This window comes from Hemitrygon akajei, chromosome 27 (genome assembly GCF_048418815.1).
Source record: "Hemitrygon akajei chromosome 27, sHemAka1.3, whole genome shotgun sequence".
Lineage (NCBI taxonomy): Eukaryota > Metazoa > Chordata > Chondrichthyes > Myliobatiformes > Dasyatidae > Hemitrygon > Hemitrygon akajei.
This window is the reverse complement of record NC_133150.1, coordinates 14746709-14757438: the sequence shown is the minus strand read 5'-3', so window position 1 is coordinate 14757438 and position 10730 is coordinate 14746709.

The window sequence follows — 10730 nt, the reverse complement described above, 5'->3', positions numbered from 1 at the left end:
ACTCTAGCACAGTGTTTTAACACCATCATTCCTACAGTCCTGATCGAAAAGCTAGAGGACCTGGGCTTCTCTACCTCCCTCTGCAACTGGATCTTCAACTCCCTAACTGGAAGACCACAATCTGTGTGGATTGGTAATAACATCTCCAGCTCGTTGACAATCAACGCTGGGGCATCTCAGGGATGTGTGCTTAGCCCACTGTTCTCATTTCTCTATACCCATGAATGTGTGGCAAGGTGCACTCAAATGGCATCTATAAATTTGGTGACGAGAGGGTATACAGGAATGAGGTATACCAACTGGCTGAGTGGTGTCGCAGTTCAATGTCAGTAAGACCGAAGAGCTGATTGTGGACTTCAGAAAGGGTAAGACGAGCAAACACACACCTGTCCTCATTGAGGAAACAGAAGTGGAGAGAGTGAGGAATTCTGAGTTCCTGGGTGTCAAGATCTCTGTGGATCTAACCTGGTCCCAACATATTGGTGCAGCTATAAGGAAGGCGAGACAGTGGCTGTATTTCATAAATAGTTTGAGGAGATTTGGTATATCACCTAAAACACTCAAAAGCTTATCAGATGTATCGTGGAGAGCATTCTGACCTGCTGCATCACCATCTGGTATGGGGCGTGCGCGAGGGTGTGGTGGGCTACGACACAGGATTGTAGCAAGCTGCAGAGAGTTGTAAAATTAGTCAGCTCCATCATGGGAACTAGCCTCCATAATACCCAAGACAGCTTCGAGGAGCAGTGCCTCAGAAAAGCAGTTTCCATCATCAAAGACCCCCAACAACCCCAGGAAATGCCCTCTTCTCATTGTTACCATCAGGAAGGAGATACAGAAGCCTGAAGGCACACACTCAGCAATTCAGGATCAGCTTCTTCCCCTCTGCCATCCGATTCCTAAATGGACATTGAACCCGTGAACACTACCCTCACTACGTTTTTCAATTTGTTGTTTTTGCATTACTTACTTTAACTATCTGATATTAATATTACAGTAAGTATATTTACTGTATTTATTTTTTTATTATTTATGTAATATTTCACTGTACTGCTCCCACTGTTAACAAATTTCATGACATATGCCAGTGATATTAAACCTGATTCTGATATTTGAGATTAGCAGACAGAAACCCATTATCTATATGTTGAGTTGCCATGTCAGTATCTGCGAATATGGAACTATTTTCACATTTGCTACTACTGCCTCTGAACTCTCAGATTCCAAATTTGCCTTTGAATATTGAGTGAGCTGCAAATGAAATAGTGGGGAGAAGAACACCAGGTATTTTAGCATTACCATAAACTGCATTTATTACTGATTCTGTTCTGCTTCCTGGCCATACGGCTGTTTGAAATCTTGAACCCCTGACTAATCCTGAATTAAGCTTCCAACCCTGTGCACAAGTACCATTCTCTTCAGAATGGGCACTCTCCTTTGGAGCTCTCCAATATTCCAACAGGAAGCCTTCTGTCCTTCATTTTGAGTATTTAACCGGTATAAAAATTCTAGCCATCAAGCATTCCATCCTTCCTGATTTTGGCTCCTAGTCTCTCATCAATTCAAATTAAAATATTTTTTCTTATTTTCAAACTCCTTCATGGTTAAATTGGCAACATTTTAACCTCCTCTAGACCTATACTCTTCCCTCCTTCACTCCAAATGCTCAGATCTTTGGCCTTGGCCTTGAGTTTTCACTACTGTCTTTCACCCAGCTATTGGTACTTGTGCTTTCATTATGCTGAATATCTGTAACACCTCCCCCACAGCCACACCCCCTCCCCGCCGTCTCACCCTTCACTTGCTATCATTTTTAAACCCACATTTTTCTCAAACAGTGTCCCTGGATTTTCTTTATCACTCCTTGATCATTTTTGCTTTCAGAAGTAATTTTCCTATTAAAAACCTATTTTATGCAAGCTGCTGCTGATTACAAGATGAAAGCAGTCTTTTTTATGGTTTATCGTGAATTCTATTGTGTTTCTTAGTTTTGTGAGAGCCTTCAGGAAGATGAAACTCAAGGTTGTATATGGTATACATACTTTAAGAATAAATTTGAACTTTGAACTTTGGAATATGGTTACTTAGCCAACCGAAAGATTTAATATCTAAGTTGAAGTTTTAATACTTATTTGTGAATCTTGGAACTGGCAGTTAATATATCACAACAGACAATTATTATTTAGCATCTGGAATCAGTAATACATAGCTTCAAAGCACACAGAAAGGTTACTATGTTCATTTACTTCCAGCCAGCATTATCCTGCAACTTTGAAATAAATAAAAATTACTGTGCTCCATCTGAAAAGGTCAAGATTGTCTACTCTTACCCATAGATCTCTGCCAACAAATTAATCTTATTTTCTAACACAAATGGTCCATTAAATTACTCTCAGTAGCAAAGTTATTGTATTCCATTCATTGAGCATATTATTGGAAACTACAAGGAGCTGATTAGGAATCCAGTTGGGTCATTTGAATTTTAGGCATTGAACGAAAACTCAAATATGTCTTTACTGTGATCTTAAAATTCATTTCCATTTGCAGTATGATGCAAGCAGATTTAGTTATTTTTTGTGGTAAAAATGTAATGTGAAATCAAAGTTTGTGAACATTTTTCATTTGCTCCGTCTGCTTTATGTCTATGAAATCAATGTACAGATGAAGTCATTTATTTGCATTGACTAAGTTTGCATTAAGCATGTCTGACTAAATTAAATGGATGCAATGGCTTTTTTTCTTAAAAACCTCTATGACTCAATGCTAATTGCCTTTCTGTTGACTTTATTCCACCCAGTTTTCAAGAAATGGAAAAACTGGGTGAAATGCATGCAGAGGAAAAGAACTTCTGAATCTGAAAGACCTGATGATGGTGAAAAAAATACAAATATAGTATATGCTTCCAGTTTTGGTCACTTTCCTACAGGAAAGATGTAAATAAGATTGAAAGAGTGCAGAGAAAATTTACAAGGATGTTGCCGGGACTTGAGGACCAGAGTTAGAGGAAAAGGTTGAAGAGGTTAGGACTTTATACCCTGGAACGTAGAAGATTTGATAGAGGTATACAAAACTACGAGAGAATACGTAGAGTAAATGCAAGCAGGCTTTTTCCACAGAGGTTGGGTGGGACTACAACTAGAAGTCATGGATTAAGGGTGAAAGGCGAAATGTTTAAGGAGAACATGAGGGGAACTTCTTCACTCCGAGGTTGTTGCGAGTGCGGTGTCAGTGCAAGTGGTGGATGCAGGGTTGATTTCAATATTTAAGAGAAATTTGGGTAAGTACATGGATGGGAGGGGTATGGAGGACTATGGTCTGGGTGCAGGTCAATGGGAGTAGGCAAATTAAAGGTTCAGCCTGTTTCTCTATTGTTCTATGACTCTATGACTGTACGTCTGCTGAAGAATTTTAACTTTCCCTTCTCTGAGCTCCTGACTGTAGTTTACTCAACATAAAGTGAAATTTGCCGTAAGTCAAGTTTTCCAAATCACCAGGACTAGAGATTCCAACAATCTCACCTGTTTTCAAGAATGTAAGTGGTTGAATCAGGAATATGACTTTTGGCTCTTTATACTTTGACCTACTATTCAATAGGTTTACAGCTGATCCTTCACGTCAGTGCTACTTCCTCTGATTCCTTGAATCCGTTAACATTCCACAACCTACCAATCTTTGGGGTGTTTGCAATCTACTCAATAATTGAACCTTTGGTTTTGATTTCCAAAGAGTCACTACCTTCTGAGAGAAAATAACTTCTCACTTCTGTCCTGATTGGCTTAACCGTATTTGGAATTGTGACTCCTGGTTTCAGGTACCCAAGCCAATGGAATATTACTCTTGCATTCGCTCTGTTAAGTCTCAAAAAGCTTTTATATACTTCATGGTTCATGCATTGCTGTATGAAAGTACTAAGTGTGTAAAAATTATTTCCTTGTTGACTCTATCCAATTATTTTATTATTTTCCAACATTTTCCCGGCTACTGCTGCCTGGCTAATCAAATTGTAGTTCCTCATATTTTTTCTTATCTCTTCTTAAATAGTGGGATTACTGTATATTTACTACTTTCGAGTGGGAACTTTTCTAGAGTCTGGAATTTTGGAAGATGACAAATTGATAGCTACTTCTTTCAGAACCTTGAAATTCAGATAATCAAGCCCAGCAGGTTAATATGCCTTTCTGGCATATTAATTTCTCTACTGTTTTACCATGTAACTCTCCTACTGCTCCTTATTCACTCTTGACTTATAGTTCTCAACTATTTTTGGGAAGTTTTCTGTGTCTTCAGTAAAGACATACAAAAACCATAAATTTAGGTATTTTAGCATTACCATAAACTACATTTATTACTGATTCTGTTCTGCTTCCTGGCCATAGGGCTATTTGAAATCTCGAACCCCTGTCTAATCCTGAATTAAGCTTCCAACCCCGTGCAAAAGGACCATTCACTTCAGAATGGGCACTCTCCTTTGGAGCTCTCCAATATTCCAACAGGAAGCCTTCTGTCCTTCATTTTGTGTATTTAACTGGTAGAAAATTCTAGCCAGCAAGCATTCCATCCTTCTTGACTTTGACTCCTAGTCTCTCATGAATTCAAATTAAACTATTTGTTCTTATTTTCAAACTCCTTCATGGTTAAAATGGTACTTTCCTATATCCCAATAAAATAACTTTTTCTCAACCCGTAAGACACTCACAATCAGCTCCCACTACTGTTTTCTGTGATTTGCAAATTCTCCATCCAAAATGATTCTACAACTATATTTTCCAGGCAAAGATAAATTCTACTGCTTTTATCTCCATAGTTATTATCAGAGATCCTACTCCTCCTGCTCCATTTTGCTCATCTTTTCAAAAAGTTAAATATTCTGGAGTATTTAATTCCCAGTCCTTGCAATCACATCCCCATAGCGGCTATTATATCATACTGATTTGTTTCTGTATTGCAAAGGGTTACACTTGTGTTTCCTTTAACATTTATTCTGTTTCTCCAGTAATAACTGGATCCCCTGACCAGTTCCCACTGCTCCATGCTGAATAGACAACACACTTTGTCTTTGTTTATCCCCAATAATGGCCCACCCTATCCCTGAGAGTGGAATTGGAATTAGTTTATTATTGTCACTAAGCTGATGTGCCGTGAAAAACTTGTATGTCTTGCATACTGTTCATACAGAACAGATCATTACACAGAGCACTGAGGTAGAACAAGGTAAAACAGCAACAGAATTCAGAATGAAGTGGAACAGATATGAGAGTGTGCAGTGCAGATAAACAATAAAGTGCAAGATCATGAGGTAGATAGTGAGGTCAGGAGTTCATTTCATTGTGTGATGGGGGCAATTCAGAACTCTTATAACTGTAGGGTGGAAGCAGTCCTTGAGCCTGGTGGTACTGCTGTTAGGGTTTTTGTATCTTCTGCCTGTTGGAAGCAGGAGATAGAGAGAAGGTCCTGGATGGGGAATGAGCCAGTAAGATGTATAGACAGAGTGCACGGAGGGGAGGCGTTAGCATGATGTGCTGAGGTTTGTCCACAGCTCTCTATCATTTCTTATGGTCAGGGTGAGAACAATTACCATACCAAACTGTGATGCATCTGGACAGAATGTTTTCTTTGGTACATCAATAAAAACGAGTGAAGGTTGATGGTCACTTGCCAGATTTCTTTAGCCTTCTGAAGCAGTAGAGGCATTGGTGAACTTTCTTGACCTTGGCATCTACATGGTTGGACCACCAGAGGCCATTGATGACCTTCACTCCCCTTCACTCCCCTCACTTCACCCTACTCTCACCCTCTGCAAGCAGAGGAACAAACTATGAATGTCAAAAGTTTGTGAAGCTCATCCCACTGCATACAATGTCTCAGATCGTATGCAGAGTGAAACTCTGTGGTAGTGCTCACAAACACTGTAACCTGCCAGGAGAATTCCAAAAACAATACCTTGACATCATGGTCTACAAGTAAAATACAATGTTCGAAATAATTCAGAACGCAAACACGAGGAAATCTGCAGATGCTGGAAATTAAAGCAACACACACAAAATGCTGGTGGAACACAGCAGGCCAGGCAGCATCTATAAGGAGAAGCACTGTCAACGTTTCGGGCCGAGACCCTTCATCAGAACTAACTGAAAGAAAAGATAGTAAAAGATTTGAAAGTGGGAGGGGGAGGGGAAAATGCAAAGTGATAGGAGAAGACCGGAGGGGGTGGGGTGAAGCTGAGAGCTGGAAAGGTGATTGGCAAAAGGGATACAGAGCTAGAGAAGGGAAAGGATCATGGGACGGGAAGCCTAGGGGGAAAGAAAGGGGGAGGGGAGCACTAGAGGGAGATGGAGAACAGGCAAGGAGTGATTGTGAGAGGAACGGGGGGGGGGGGGGGAGATAATAAATAAATAAATAAATAAATAAGGGATGGGGTAAGAAGGGGAGAAGGGGCATTAATGGAAGTTAGAGAAATTAATGTTCATGCCATCTGGTTGGAGGCCACCCAGATGGAATATAAGGTGTTGTTCCTCCAACCTGAGCGTGGCTTCATCTTGACAGTAGAGGAGGCCATGGATAGACATATCAGAATGGGAATGGGACGTGGAATTAAAATGTGTGGCCTCTGGGAGATCCTGCTTCCTTAGGCGGACCGAGCGTAGGTGTTCAGCGAAATGGTCTCCCAGTCTGCGTCAGGTCTCACCAATAAATAGAAGGCCACACCGGGAGCACCGGACGCAGTATACCACATCAGCCAACTCACAGGTGAAGTGTTGCCTCACCTGGAAGGACTGTCTGGGGCCCTGAATGGTGGTGAGGGAGGAAGTGTAAGGGCAGATGTAGCACTTGTTCAGCTTACAAGGATAAGTGCCAGGAGGGAGATCGGTGGGAAGGGATGGTGGGGATGAATGGACAAGGGAGTTGTATAGGGAGCGATCCCTGCGGAAAGCAGAAAGAGGGGGGGAGGAAAGGATGTGCTTGGTAGTGGGATCCCGTTGGAGGTGGCAGAAGTTACGGAGAATTATACATTGGACCCGGAGGCTGGTGGGATGGTAGGTGAGGACAAGGGGAACCCTATCCCGAGTGGTGTCGTGGGCGGATGGGCTGACAGCAGCTGTGCGGGAAATGGGAGAAATGCGTTTGAGAGCAGAGTTGATGGTGGAGAAAGGGAAGCCCCTTTGTTTAAAAAAGGAAGACATCTCCTTCGTCCTGGAATGAAAAGCCTCATCCTGAGAGCAGATGCGGCGGAGCCGGAGGAATTGTGAGAAGGGGTTAGCATTTTTGCAAGAGACAGGATGGGAAGAGGAATAGTCCAGGTAGCTGTGAGAGTCTGTAGGCTTATAGTAGATATCAGTAGATAAGCCGTCTCCAGAGATGGAGACAGAAAGATCAAGAAAGGGAGGGAGGTGTCGGAAATGGACCAGGTAAATTTGAGGGCAGGGTGAAAGTTGGAGGCAAAGCTAATGAAGTCAACGAGCTCAGCATGCATGCAGGAGACAGCGCCAATGCAGTCGTCAATGTAGCGAAGGAAAAGTTGGGGGGTGGGGCAGATACCCATATAGGCTTGGAACATGGACTGTTCCACAAAGCCAACAAAAAGGCAGGCATAGCTGAGACCCATGCAGGTGCCCACGGCTACACCTCTGGTTTGGAGGAAGTGGGATGAGCCAAAGGAGAAATTATTGAGAGTAAGGACTAATTCCGCTAGACAGGGGAGAGTGGTTGTAGAGGGGAACTGGTAAGGTCTGGAATCCAAAAAGAAGCGGAGACCTTTGAGACCTTCCTGGTGGGGGATGGAGGTATATAGGGACTGGACATCCATGGTGAAAATAAGGCGGTGGGGGCCAGGGAACTTAAAATCATTGAAAAAATGCAAAGCGTGGGAAGTGTCATGAACATAGGTGGGAAGGGTTTGAATAATAGTGTTGAGGTATGCAGAAATGGTGGGGCAGGAGCAAGCTGAGACAATGGGTCTACCTGCAATAATTCGGAAGATGTGTAGCTTGGGTGTTTGATGGTTGGGTTGAGTTGTTCTCCGATCTTGGCAACTTACTTGCAAGCATTTCCTTTGTGGTGAGTCCTCTGAATGCTGGGATTATATACTTTTCAATCAGCCATTTGGTCGTCATTTCAGAAACTCAGTTGTGATGTAGGGAGGAAATCACATTGCTGATTGGCTCTGTTGTGAACTTCATGTGTTGTAGTCTGGAATTTTGGCCAGATCGGCTCATAAACGGTTGATTTAAAAAGTATACGAAGACCACGCATTCAGAGGACATATCTCGGTCAACAGTGCATTGATTATGTCTCCTCACATGGTGACAAAATGTTTGCAAGTAAATTGGCAAGATTGGAAAATACAATGTGGTTTTTTTTTTGTCTAAATTCCATTGTTTAATTGTATTTGGATGTTGTTTGGAAAAGGCTTTTTGTTGAGGATTGTGCATACCTTTAAAAACCCAGTGGAGTTTCCTTCTAATGACAAAATAACTCAGTGCCGCAGGTCAGGATATGTTCTATTTATCAAAACTGATTTCTGTTTTCTGTTTCTGCTTGGGCCTGTTCAAGCCAAATGTTTTTTAGCGGTTCTTTATACCATAACCAACAGCGCTTCTTTATTCAGCTGCTACCAAGAAAATTAGAAGCATTTTCCAGTCTAAACACTGCTATCTTATCCATTGGCAATGTGTGATTACAAGCCCTTTGTCCTCCTAATAAAAATAAACTTACAAAATTAAGCAGGCTCTTTCTAGATGTCTTCCCCATTTTTAAATATAGAAATAGCCATTATCTTGTTTGAGCTCAAAATCTAATTATTGCACTATACCTTGCAATTTCCCTTTATGTCAATTCTGACGTACACAGTTCTTTAAAGAATGTTTTCCTTTTGGTGTTTCTTATTCATAGCCCCTCTCCTTACATTTCCACTGCTTTGAAATCAAGAATAATTTCACAGCTTTTTTTTCTAAGTTAAGCTTAAATTTAGTTGTCATTCAACCATACATCTGTGAGATGGTGATGATGATGGCTGGTTCTTGGCTTGCAAAGATCAGGAGGAAAGAAGAGTCCTCAGGAGTGAAGGCACGATCGGTGGTGACTGCTGACTCTGGAGCAGTTGCAACATGGGATGGGGGTGCTTGGGTGGCAGGATCTTGTATACAGCTTGAATACACTTGTATACAGCTAAACAAAACAGCATTCCTCCAGGACCAAGATGCAAATTACAGTACATATGGTCACACACAGCACACAACACCACAAATATGTGTACTTACAATAGCACATATAGTTACTAAAAATAATATTAGCCCAGGTCCCTGAGGGTCCTGGCCTGTAGATTGATGGCACATGGGCTGTTGGCCTGGACCCATGTTTCTGCAAGAACAAGCACGCAGCAGTTCCTCATCAAATGCTAATGCAGCTATGGACAAATGCGATCCAGTTTGTGTTCCACCGAGCAAACACTGGAGAACAGCACCGATGAGAGGGGCCAGTCCCAACCCAGCAAGGATACCAGCACACACGCCACATCCCTTCCCAGAATCTACCTGCCTTCAAACCTTTCTTTTTCCAATTTACAACCTTCTGGATTTTAAATCTTACATTGCATATCATACAAAATGACAATAATTGTTCCCCTCCTTTCCTGTTTTCATTCTATCTTGACAAGATTTATGAAGGAATTTGGTTTTTGCTTTCTTGATTAAGAAAAGTTAATTTTTCCTAGAACATTATGAAAAATTTGTACTGAAAAGCAAAACAAATGCTTTTTTAACCATGGGTAATGAAAATTGGTTTACCTTTATAGATTAAAAATAAATTATTTCATTTTATGCATTGCCCGTATTATTTCAAATGTGGAACATATTAAATATATCGTTGTAAAGGTCAACATTATAGACTTTACACATGAAGAATCAATCAATGTAATAACCTTGGAAGCCTGACCTTTTTACTTGATTCAAACAAGTTATAAAGGCATATTTGTCAATGAGGTTACATGATCCTTCACAACTTCAGCTTTCAACAGCATCTCTGAAATTAGTGATTTATAATCACAATGCTGAAGGCATTATTGTAAGAATGCAACAGTGACATTTATTTCTGTTTATATCTTGCTTTCCTGGTGATTGGATTGTAGAACACTAGGTTATCACCTTATCACCCTCCACGCATCCATTGTGCCGGGCGTTAGAAGAACTGTCAGGTGGTGTCTCTACCACAATTTAAAGAGTTAACATAATTTACTAAAAGACATAACTTTCCTTTTTTCTCTCCTTCTCCCTTTCAGCCCCTAGTTTACATTTACATATACGGCTGTAGAGAGGACGGCTTTAATGCAATATGTAATAGAAAATAAAAATAACTAAATAATTGTACTTTTGCTTTGTAAACAATAGTCAGAAAGTGATAAAACACTGCAGTACAGAAACAGGCCCTTCAGACAATGCCAAACTATTAATCTACCTAGTTCCATTTGCCTGCACCAGGACCATAGCCTTCCCATCATCTACCTATCCAAATTTTCCTCAAAATGTTGAAATTGAATCTGCTGGCAGCTCATTCCACACTCTCACCACCTTTGGAGTGAATAAGTTGCCCCTCATATTAAACAGTACACCTTTCACCTTTAACCCATGATCTCTAGTTCTAGACTCACCCAACCTCAATGGAAAAAAAGGCTGCTTGCATTCACCCTACCTATACCTTTCATAATTTGTGTACCTCTATTAAATGTCCCCTCAAAC